At 35.9% G+C, this 13,046-nt stretch overlaps 1 protein-coding gene and 1 non-coding gene across 2 annotated transcripts in view; one reads left to right on the top strand and one right to left on the bottom strand.

The window, feature by feature from the left end:
* The window catches only part of LOC130019997 (EGF-like and EMI domain-containing protein 1), a 745,638-nt gene that overhangs the window by 431,135 nt on the left and 301,457 nt on the right, over nucleotides 1–13,046 (bottom strand). The gene's annotated exons all lie outside the window — the stretch shown is intronic.
* Nucleotides 11,781–11,914, top strand: LOC130020187 (small nucleolar RNA SNORA8). Its single transcript, XR_008791962.1, has one exon. It is a non-coding gene; the product is annotated as a small nucleolar RNA SNORA8 (small nucleolar RNA).

Below are 13,046 nucleotides of genomic sequence, written 5' to 3'. Positions count from 1 at the left end.
TAAAGAAGCTGAAAATGTTAGGAAATGACTGAGAAGTAAAAATACATTTTATAATAAAGCACTATACTTTATATTATACATATTTAGCCAACAACTGATGGACTGCAAGAATTTTATATAAAGCAAAAGTGTGTATTAAGTGGTATGAACAAGTTGTCACTGTCACTGTCATCTTTTAATCATTCATTACTCGAGTGGGCGCCAATAGCATCTCCATTGTCTCAGCCCTGAGATTTTAGCATCATAAACTTTATGCCCTCTCTCTGTGGACACGGCACATCAACTGGATGTCCTTGGGCATGATGGTGACGTGCTTGGTGGGGAATGCACAGAGGTTGGTGTAGTCAAAGAGCCCCACCAGGTAGGCCTTGAATGCCTCCCACAGCGCCAAGCTCTGGCAGCGCAGGTCAGTCTAGAACTCCTGCACGATCTCGAGCACCAGATGCTGAAAAGGCAGCTGTTGGATCTCGCGCAGTGCACTGGCGGTGTTGGCCAGTAGTGGTGTGGCATCTTCAGGCCGCCTGTGGCTGGCATGCCCTTTGCTGGGCGCCTTCCCACCCGTTGACTTGTGCACTGTCTGCTTAGTACGAGCCCTCTCGTTCTTCCCAACTCAGCCGGAGATTCCTTCAGGGTTAGGGTGATGAGACCCATTTTAGCTATGGTTGTTGGCATGTTTAGTACATCATGGGTGGTTCATGGGTGGTTTGCCAGGCTCTGCTGTGCGGATAGGATACCCTTGGTAGCTTTTCTGGCTCTCGGGGGCAGGAGGGAGGAATGGAGACTTTTGGGGCGATCTCTAATCTTCCCTGCAGGTATTCCCAGTCTACCGAATGTATGCTCCTGGTGACAAATTGTCAGTGTACAAATGAACAAGTTACTATTTTTAAATGTGTCATGAGTTCATCAAAAGTCAAGAGAATTTCTGTTACATATATTTTATTCACTTTTGAAATTCATCATTTAAACAGTGAAGACAAAGAAGACAATTCCACTTAGGATACTTAGTAGCATGCACTGGACAATTCAGATTCTGATGAATGAAAATATTATCTTAAAAATAAAATACATTTCCTCTGAAGTGCATCTCAATAAAGCAGAATTTTTTACTATAAATATTATTAAGAAGAGCAGTCATCAGGAAGATGCAAGTCAAAACAACAATGAGGTATCCTCTTATACCACAGAAACTGGCACACATCAATAATAACAAGAACAACCAGTGCTGACAAAGATGTGGGGAGAAAGGAACTCTCGTTCATTGTTGGTGGGAATGCCAACTCGTCCAGCCTTTTTGGAAAACAACATGGACATTCCTCCAAAAACTAGAAATTGATTTTCCATATGACCCAGCAATACTAGTCCTAAGAATATATCCTGGAGATACAAACACACACACACACACACAATAGAAATGACATCTGCACTTGTATGTTTATTACAGCACTGTTCACAATAGCCAGAATTTGGATAAAGCCCGAGTGCCTGAGAACAGATGACTGGTTAAAGAAACTTTCATACATCTACACAGTGGAATACTATGCAGCTGTTAGAAGAGATGAAATCATGAAATTTGCATAAAAGTGATGGACATGGAGAGTATCATGTTAAGTGAAATCAGTCATAAAGAGAGGGACAGAGATAGAAAGATTTCACTCATTTGTGGAATACAAAGTAGCATAATATGAGACTAATACCTAAGGGCAGTAGAGATAAGGGCCAGGAGAATCACACCACAGTTTGGAAGCTGGTCCTACATGCTAGGGGAAAAGGCAGTTGGGATGGAGAAGGAACCACTTCCTTCATCCCAAATGATGACTAGAGGGGTCACCTGGGATGGGAGATATGTGCTGAAAGTAGACCAAGGACCAAACATGATGACCTCTTAGTATCTGTATTGCAAATCATAATGCCCAAAATTAGAGAGACAGTAAAAAGGATGTACTTGCCACAGAGTCAGGGAGTGTGATGGGTTGGAGGTGGCAGGAAGGACACTGGGAACAATGGCAGTGGAAAACGTGCACTGGTGGAGGGATGGGTGTTCGAGCATTATATGACTGAAATGTAATCATGCAACTTTGTAACTGTATCTCATGGTGGTCCAATAAAACTTAATAGAAAAAATGAAATACTTTTCCTCTGAAGTGTAGCTCAATAAAGCAAAATTTTTTACTATAATTGTAATTACTAAGAGCAGTCAGTAATCATGTGGAAACATATGTCCTTACTAATGAGTAGAAAAGGACTCATTTATTGTATCAGCTACCATGAGAATTCCAGAGTTCAGCAAAATTAATATAGTAACATTTAAAACCCTGTTATTAAAGTCATAGTCATAATTTATTTTTAAAAAATGTTGAAATTAATGTGGAAAGCAAAAACTCTTTAAAACAATAAAAAATAATTGGTACTTAATGATTTTAGTAACACCATGGAAATTAGTTTGAGTATCGCTTGAATTTGACTGAACTCTTGAACACAAAATGTATATTTCTTTGTGAGTAGATGTCAAATATATAGACTAATTTCAAAGAATTTCTGTTCTTTCCCATTGTGCCAGGTGGTTGGCAGCCTCATCACTGGTTTTCAGAATACCCACACTTTTCTCATTCTTGAATACCCAAATGTCTCATCCTTGAAGACTCACACTGTCTTCTCATTGAAAAAGGGGCACAGCCTTCAAACTGACTTCCTAATTCGCGCCTCTGAACAACACGCATACTTCTCATTCATGACTTTTTCACCGACATGTTCAAAACCGATCTTGGATCTAAAAATTATGCTTATGGCTTCCACAATAATTATGAGTGTTAAGAGTTATGTCTCTACGTGAGGCCCAGCACAAGTTTGCCTTCCCCAAGATGTCCAGAACAGGTGCCCCAAGAAGAAGTATCACGATGACACGTGGAATATCAAATTATGGAGTCTTGATTTTATAAGCCTGCCCATCCTCTCTCTTCAGATACCCACACTATCCCATGCCTAAGCTCAGGATATCGATATATTTTATTTATAACAGCACAGCGGTAGGGCATTTGCCTTGCATACTGTTATTCCCTCATGTCTAATTTTGGCAAGCTGGAAATATATCACTGGAAATTCTTTAAAATTGAAATAGTATTTGTACTCTATAAATCATCTCAAGCACAGAAAAGGTGCTACACAAAATTTATTTACACTGTTTAAGTTAGTAAATACTAATGGTTCTTCAGGAGATGGCAACTTTTATTGGACATAGGCAATAAGACTGGAGACAAAGGTCATAAATGTGCTTAAAGTGCTAACAGATTTTTATTCTAAAGTCATCCATAGAAAGTTTAAAATCAATGTAAATATTCTGGCACAGTACATACATGTTGCGTGATAGAATTGACTCTTTCCATATTTTATTATTTTTATTTTATCAAAAGGAATTTTTAAAGATAAATTTATCTAATCCCTAGACAATCAAAATAATAACAATTAATCTTAACACTGGGCTGGAGCGATAGCACAGCAAGTAGGGCATTTGCCTTGTGCACAGCCAGGCCTGCCAAGCTGGGTTCAATTCCTCCGCCCTCTTGGAGAGCCCGGCAAGCTACCGAGAGTATCTTGCCTGCACCGTCAAGCCTGGCAAGCTACCCGTGACATATTTAATATGCCAAAACACAGTAACAACAAGTCTGAAAATGGAGATGTTACTGGGCCCACTCGAGCAAATAGATGAACAATGGGAGGACAGTGTTTGTTTTGTTTGAGATATTATGCTTTTGGGAAGCCTATCACTAATGCTAAATGGTAGTGTTACCGGCTTCATAATTTAATAAGATGAAATAGTAGACTAAAAAACATGAATAACAGTAACCCTGAAAGGTATTAGTCATGAAATATTATATGTATAAAATCACTTCCACATAACCTTTCTAAGCAAATGACAGAATGTTCTTTTTAATCATGAGAAAGGAATCTTATTACCTCATGTTATCTGTTCTAGATCGACAATTTCTCTTAACAGCTGAGAATCATAAGGCATTTCATAGGAGCAAATGACCTTATTATCCAAAACTTAGAGGAGACAATAATGACTCAAGAGATGAATGTACTAGACCTCATTTTCTGGGATTATCAACTTTAATTAACAGAAATTATTCAGCAGAACAGATAGCTACCTAATGCATATTAATGTGCATAGAAATAAAATTCCAAAATGAAATATATTTCTTTTACTATTTCTGTGTAGATATTTATAAAATTAAGTAACAGCTTATAGTTTTACACCAACCTTATATATTTATTTATTCTGTAATAAATGGACTTCTCCACGGCTGATTAGCATAGGAAAATAACGGAAAGATTCAATACTATATTACAAAATTTATGTGGATTTTAGTTAAAAGTATTTCATTTTTACCTGTTGTTTGCTGGTTTTATTATGAAAAGTCATATGCATTAACCTGTTCAAAAACAATTAAAAATAAATTATTTTATTTTAAAAATGTCTTTCCCTAAATTCATAAGCTGTGTGTATATATGTATGTGTGTGTGAATTCTTTCTTGGTCAATAAGGAGGGACATCAGAGAGTAAACATGATTAGAAAAAGTAAACAGAAAATTAACTCTTCCCTCTTTCATCACTTAGTCTGACAATCATCAAATAACACTATTTGATTGTTTTATTTTTTACTATTACATTGTGCTTATGAGAAAAAGCATAAAAGGTAAAGGTCAGTAAAATAATGGATTAACAAAATGAAAAAGTAAAACTAAGATATATTTAAGAGTTGGTATTTGAATTGACAGAAGGAAGTAAAAAAAGAAATGCAACAGTACTATGTGAGTTGTTATATCTCAAATGAATCGAATTGACCTGTACTGTTTCAGGTCGAATTCTAATCACTAACTTAAGGTATTTATGAAAGAGCTGCTTTGTGTATATAGAGGTTAAATATTTAAAATGAATATAAGTATCCAAAACTACATGATTTTCTTATATTTTGCAATATAACCCAAATAAATGCAACACATTGATAAGAAATAAAACTGTTCTGTCACTGTCCTTCCGTTGTTCATCAATTTGCTCGAGCGGGCCCAATAACGTCTCCATTGGAAACTTTGTTGTTACTGTGTTTGGCATATTAAATACATCACGGTTAGCTTGCCAGGCTCTGCTGACAAATTAAATTAATTACAGACTTTTGGGATAAGTGGATGGAGATGATTGTGCTGTGAAGCAAAGGAGGAGGTAAAAACAATTACAGGATAATTCAACTTATATGTGGAATATAAATCACTAAATCAAATGAATCATAAAAATCAAAACTAAATTTTAGACTTAGTGAAAACTATGGTGGTTTGTAGGCTAACACTGTTCTGTCCTTCCTGCATAGCCTCAGAAATAGTTGATAGTTGATAGTTTATTAAACTGAGCAAAAGAGAAAAACACCTTAAGGAGGTATTTTGCCTGGAGCAGTCAGGAAGGGCTTTCTTATGTTGATTTGGCTACCTGACTGGGTGGGGTGTCAGCCCAGACTAGAAGGGAGCTGGAGAAAGAGAGAGCAGGGCTGTAAGATGGACCACAGAGAGACTAGCAAGGAGAACATGTGCTTGAGAGAATCTAGGCCCTCCATAACATGCATTTCTTCTATGGGATAAACTTCCTTGTAATAAACTGCTGCAAAGATCAACCGGCCTGGCCTTCGTCTCTTCTTTCGTCTGCCCTTGGCCAATAGCCATCCTGATCCAGGCCACACACAGCAGCTCTAGGGCACTGAACATGGGGCAGTGAGATAGAGCCATCCAGAGAGCCCACGAACACACAACTTCAGTGTGCATAGTTTTTTACAGTGGTTATCAAAAGATAAATGTGGGGAGTGGGATCTAAAGGAGAAAAAAGAGAGGGTCTTCTTGGAGGTAAAATGCAATAGTACTTTTGGTGGTGAGTGAAGTCAGTCAAACAGGTGAAATTGTATACCCTTGGACCTCAGTAGTTTTGTTATCACAAATCAAAGAAAAGATAAACACAAAAAGAAATGGTGCTTTAAAAAATATAGAAGTTTATGAAAAGCTAATGGTATTATTTTATAATTATTTATTATTAAATTTTATTTAATTTATTAAATTTAAATTTAATAATCAATGTTTTCAGTCCTATTATGTTACTATTTATCACATTACTTGTAGGTATATTTTAAATCACCAAAATCTGATGAAATGATTTAATTAGCTTCCTGACATCCCTAATCAGAAGATTCCATCCATAAATTCAATCCATTTAATTATTTTCCACTTAAAACTGATTAAACTTTCTTGTCTACTTCCACACAGAGAGAACTGAATTGAAAATTAATTGTACTTGAATTTTGTTGGCACAATTATTTATTTGGCTTAAAAATTAGAGCTGAGTTGTTTACTTAAGCCCAAAATTCAAAATACTTTCACAAATAACTCAATTATAAACAATATCATAAATACCATAAATTATCCATGTGTTTGTATTTCAAAAGCAGTCAACATGGTCATTCAGTAATTAACCCCATTTGGATAGAGTCCTTCCATTTCACCAAAACAGAACACACACATATAAACACAATCACTCATAAATAAATTTCATCTTAAGTTCTAAATAATACAGAGTTAATAACAGTTTTAATTATATTGGAGGGGATATTTAAGTTTTCCTTTCTCAACTGCTACAAATTGTGATTGAAATACTTAGAAATAATCATCAATCTAGAGGCAGCAGCATCCTGCTATTATTTTCAAAATGACAAAATTTCATTTAAACAAAACTATCAAATAATTGGTAATCAAGTAACTAATAAACTTTCTTGGCAAAAATTATTGCTCATTTATAGCAAACAAAGTTCAAACATGAACTTATATTTTTTTATCCCTTAACAATAAACATTATACAACACATGGAGGAAACTTAAATAATACAGAAAATTGCTTGAGAGCATAATTTCATTACTAGATAGTCACTGTTCAAAGTGACTATTAAAGAGTAAAACATAGATCTCTTGCTGTTAGGCTCAGCAGTGGGGTAAATATTTTGTATGCCTGTGATACCCTGTACCTATTCCCAGCACCACTCTGTCATTCCCATAATATTTCACAACGACCATAGCCAAGTCTGTTACTGAAATTACTTACTTTTAAATAACATAATCCAGTGTTTATAAGGAGTTCCTGAAATTTTTCCTGTAAAGTAATTTTCCTTTACCTAATTTTGCTTTTCCATTTTTAAAAATCACGTTTTTAGTTGTTATCTTTCCACTGGAAAAGTGTTTCACAGGGATGTTTTTTTTTTTTAAACTGCTATCCTTTGACATTGGACCAGGGTACAGCTTTTGCAGATATAGAAAATATTTTGTCTCCTAAATCTATATTGGATTACTCTGCAAAAAAAATGTTATCTTCCTGTTATGTTACATAAGCATTCTGACTACGAGGAACAGGAATCTTCAGTAATGGGAAGAGGAAGGCATCCTCCTGAAGCTAATATTTTACATTCTAGTGGCTTATGATCTGAAGAGTGTTCTGCTCTATGTGAATAGTTTTTAGAGACTCTTTGGAGAGTTTATAGTGGATATAGGATTTTCATAGAGACCTGGGAATTCATTCATCCTCCTTATGTGAAAGTGTCTCTCCACAAAAACCAAATTGTTTCATCATTAACATTCCTACATAGAACATTCAAGTAGAAAAGTGTTACTCTCATCACTCTGGCTACAGTGCAGAGGATTCATCCTTACAGTTGGAAAATGTTTGAGAAACTATTTTTTATGGAAGTTCAGTTAGTAAATGGAGATATTTGTAAAAGACTAGATACAAGATTACATGAAGTGTGTATTAGCCAACACTCATGAGATCAAATCTGTCTTATTTATCTTACTTCTGTACCTTTAGAAGTGTGTGTAATGATGGTACTATAGGGTATTAGGGAGAAAGAAGATTCTACTAGGTGGCTGAAAAAGCATTGTTAGATGGCAGAAAGTCTATGTGCAAAGGAAATCATAAGAGAGCAAAACATAAAGGACATGTGCCTGAGATAGAGTTTAAGGTTTCAGATGTTTGCCTTGCATGCAATCAACTCTAGTTCAATCCTTTTAGCCATATATGGTTCTTTGAACACCAAGGAGTGATCTCTGAGCAAAGCCACAAATAAGCTCTGCGTACTGCATGGGGTGCCCCACCCCCACCCCAAATTTTTTTTATACAAAACTAGCAACAAACAAAGGACATGAAGGCCAAGTCAAATCTAGAGTAGGACCTATTATGAAGCTTGGTTATATCTGTCCTCACAAGCCTCTGAAAGACATATTATAGACCTGTTTGGACCCAGCCCTCTCTCTGGGAGTCAAAGGAGAGGAATGTTCAGTCCAGATTATGTTTACACATTATGGTTAGAACACAGTTGTGCTGTCTATTACTGCTGTACATCAAATGATTTCTTAGGGATGCCTCACAGTGAAATAGGAAGTCCTGGTGTTGGAGGGACAGTATTTTGGGGCTCAAGTGCAGTGCCTTCCATGCTTGTGCTTCACGCCCTTCCAAATATTTGTTTGGAGTCTGGACAGACACAACATGGCAAGGTTGGATTTTTTGTTGTTGTTAACTCCCTACCTGCCTTTTCCTATCCAAATAGACTGTATCAAATTTTTTTTTCAAATCCGGATTCATTTTTTTTTATGTTTCCTTATCAATAGATTTAGGTGAAATATATTTTGACATGAGTTTGTCAATATATTGAGATAATATTGATAATTGTAAGTATTTCCCAGAGTACAATACCAGAAGGCCCACAATGTTTGTGAATTTAGAAAAATTTAATTCATACAATGTATAATTATAAGAGAACTGTATATACATAACAGTAAAATACAAGATAATTTTTATAGAAATACCGAAGTATTTAAATACTAAAGATTTATACTTCCATTCTACGGGTAAAAGTAGGGGAGGTATTTCCAAAGAATAATAGAAAATATTTTGAACAAAGTTATTGGAGTTAAATTAATTATATTAAAAATCTCTCTCTCTCTCTCTCTCTCTCTGTCTCTCTTTCTCTCTCTCTCTCACGTGCACACACACACATACACACACATACACACACAAACACTGGTTTTAGGACCATACCTCATGCTATTCAGGGTTTATTCCTGATGGTGAACTTAGAGATCACTCATAGCAAGGTTTAGCAGACTATATTGCGTGTTTAGGGTGCAAGCAAGATAAGCATCCTACCTATTGTACTAACTCTTTGGTCCTAAGACATATATATATATAATATTTATAATATTGAATAGGAGAAATTCTTAAATCAATAATCTATATTTCCACCTCTAGGTCTAGAAAAGGGAGAGCACAAGAAATTCCATTTAAGCACCAAATGAAACAGGAAACTTGCAAGTCGAAATCAAGAAATTTTAAAACAGAAAACTAACAGAAAATCAAGGAAACCAAAAGATTTTATTAGAGATTAATAAAATTGGTAAATCCTTAACAAGAGAAAGACAGGGAGAGAGCCAATGAGGCTAATTGTCACCATCATTAATGAAACTGAACATTTCACTGTGGACTTCCCACTCCAATATTAGAGTGATTGTAAGAAACAATTGTGAGCATAAATTTTAAAGCCTGAGTAAAGGGGGCTGAAGAATAGCACAGCGGGTAGGACATTTGCCTTGCACGCAGCCGATCCGGGTTCGATTCCCAGCATCCCATATAGTCCCGGGAGTAGAGCGATAGCACAGCGGTAGAGCGTTTGCCTTGCACGCAGCCAACATGGCCGACCCGAGTTCGATTCCTCCGCCCCTCTCGGAGAGCCCGGCAAGCTACCGAGAGTATCTCGCCCGCACGGCAGAGCCTGACAAGCTCCCTGTGACTTATTCGATATGCCAGACACAGTAACAACAAAGTCTCCAATAGAGACGTTACTGGGCCCGCTCCTGAATGCAGAGCCAGGAATAACCCCTGTGCACTGCTGGGTGTGGCCCAAAAAGCAAAATAAATAAATAATTTTTAAAAAGCCTGTGTAAAATTAACCATACTTCAAAAACTACAATAGAATACCTTAAAAGTTCAAAAAGTTTTCTTTCAAAACAGAAGTAAGTTTAATTTTTTCTTTTTATTTCCTCTTTTGGGTCACACCCAGCAATGCATAGGGGTTACTCCCGGCTCATGCACTCAAGAATTACTGCAGGTGGTGCTCGGGAGACCATACGGGATGCTGGGAATCAAACCCGGGTCGGACGCGGGCAAGAAAAACGCCCTACCCGCTGTGCTATTGCTCCAGCCCCGGTAAGTTTAATTTTTAAAAAATTAACTCAGAACTGAAATTAATACTATCTGAAATTTAAAACTTTATCAAGAGCAGAGACATAACAAAGAATTGGTACAATATTATCATCTATAGCTTGTTAATTTCATGTTTTATTAATTTCAAATGGGTCTTCCTATAAAAACCTTACATTTTCCTTAGAGGTTCTACTTAGTTTCAGTGAATGTTGATTGTTGTTTTTTAAAAACATATTTTACTATTCCTTTAATTCTGAGTGATAACCTGACTGAGTAGGAAATTCTTAGATGGAAGTCTTTTCATTTAGCACTGTGTAATTATCATTCTACTGCCATCTGGTCTGTAGAGTTATTTTAAACTGATTCTATTCTATTTTCAATTACAAAATACCATGAATATTGGGATATTATTTTGAATATAGTATTTTATTTTTTATGTGAAAGTTGTTCATTTAAAAGAAAAATATAATGGAATATACAGTAAATTATAATTTAAATGTAATAGTAAAAGTAACTTTTCCTTTTTCTATATAGTTTAGCTAAAATATAATGGAATTAATTCTTTTCAATAAGGTACATCAACAGATCAACTGATTAACAATTAGAGATTAGATAAATAAGTGTTGGATTGAGTTAAAAAATCTGCTGACAGTTTCATAGGGCTTTTTTTATATGTGAGTTTTTTTCTTTTCTCTCACTAATTTTAATTTTTCTTTAATTATTTATCATGGATTTTGACATTTTTACATATAAAGTATCTAGATATGCATCTATTTTTGGGTTCACATTGGAATTTGCTTTTGCAAAGTAATACTGTTCAACTCTTTTAATCAGTAAATTTGATTAAATTTTAATCAACTGGTAAAATTCAGGCACACAGACGACTGTGGGACAGGGTTCAAGCAGGCTAGACACTAAGAAAATGCTCAAGATTGCAGTTATGGTGAATACTAGACTTTCTTGTTTAAATAGGCTTGGGCAGTGGTTTGGAAACTTGTAGCAAGATGAGTTTAATAGGACGTTGGGGTATTAATTGGTGACAAAGGTCAGTCAGGGAGAAGACAGTGAACACAGTTTGAATGGCCACAGGCCAATAAGGAAGCATAGCAGGCAATGGATACCCATGCTAACAGGTAATTCTTTAAATCTCTAAGTCTATAGGGAGCAGATATGGACTAGCAGAGTTTGGGTCTGTTTATTTTTTTTTTAATTTTTTTAAATTTTTATTAGTGAAACACCATGAGGTACAGTTGTAGACTTACAAATTTTTGTGCTTGGGTTTCAATTATACAACGATCAAATACCCATCCCTCCACCAGTGCCCATTTTGTTTGTTAGATATAAATACTTTTGGCTTTCAACTGGCCCAGCTTTTTTTTTTTAATTTGTTTGTTTTTTCTTCACCGGCCCCCTCCCAACCAGAGATAAGTGGAAGTATTCACTTAAGAAGTATTCCTTCAGGATATGTTACTATGGAGAATGAGCTCCAAAATATAATTCATCAGGATACTGCATCAAATCTGCACACAGTAGCACATCCTACTGGGTGTTGAAGGGCAGTGAGACAGAAATCCAGTGTTGGGCAGTGTTGGTTTTTTGACTTTGGGTTGATAAAGCTGGTATTTTCACTGAGAAATTTCCATGCAGATGGGTTTGGGTTTGTCAGAGCATTGATGGAAGAGGAAGAACTTATGTACCTTCCTCTTAAATTTAAATTTGAAAAATTTAAATTTGAAAAAGTTATCCATTAGCAGTGCTGTCATTGAGACTAATAGTTATAACAGCCATCAAGATGGTATCTGTTGGTGACTACAGCTCCTATTTTTATTCTACAGTTTCTTATCTCCTGTTCTAGTGTAATAAATATAGGACTGTAGGATAGGGATACCTGTGTATGGTACATCCTCTACCCCTAACTTTCCCGTACAAAGTTCTACACCTTAGAGTTCTTCTCTTGAATATCCATTACTACATGATGTTCAAGTTTCTGTGTTAGTGAGGATGTCTCCACTTTGACTTCTTAGGGTGCTCTCCTTCTTGTTCTTGATGTCAGAACTTTTATAAATGGGGTTCTAGACTTGCTTTCTGTGCTGATTAATTTAGTTTTAGGTGGAGATTTGGCATGGTTCAGAGAGAAAAAACACACAAGTTCTCTCCATATGACTGTTCACCTGCTTTTCTGTCGCATGTTTTGATGGAACTCAGGAAAGAATTCTAATACCCACTGAATGGCAAAGCTTTTCACTGTGAGCATCAGAGATGATATATGCAAAGGAAATTTTTCTTGAGAAAAGAGATTCCTCAGTCAAAGAGAAGAGGAAGAATAAAAGATTTCTGCCGTTGCTCCAGTGACCATATTCCTGATGTTACTAATGCCAGAGATGTGTCTTCCTTCTTATTAGTTGATTTGGTTAATAGCAACTTCATTTATATTTGAGATGTTCCTGTTTTGTTTTGTTTCTAGGCCACACCCAGCAATGCACAGGGCATACTCCCATCTCTGTGCTCAAGATAATGCTTGTTGCACTTATGGCGTACTGGGTATCGAACCTGGGTTGGCCATGTGAAAGGCAAATATCTTACCTGCTGTATTATTGCTTCAGGCCCTTTGTAAGAAATATTCTGAATTGAGTTTCACTCATTCTCATTTCTGACTGAGATTTTGCTCATTTATGGGGTTCAATTCATTCACTCATCACTCATTGCACTTATTATGGTATCACTTCACTTAATACCTAAAATTCTGGGGTAATATTTTTAAATCATGCAAA

This window comes from Sorex fumeus, unplaced genomic scaffold (genome assembly GCF_029834395.1).
Source record: "Sorex fumeus unplaced genomic scaffold, SorFum_2.1 ptg000010l, whole genome shotgun sequence".
NCBI classification, from domain to species: domain Eukaryota; kingdom Metazoa; phylum Chordata; class Mammalia; order Eulipotyphla; family Soricidae; genus Sorex; species Sorex fumeus.
The sequence above is the reverse complement of the archived record's forward strand: the minus strand, read 5'-3'. Positions and strand labels throughout refer to the sequence as shown.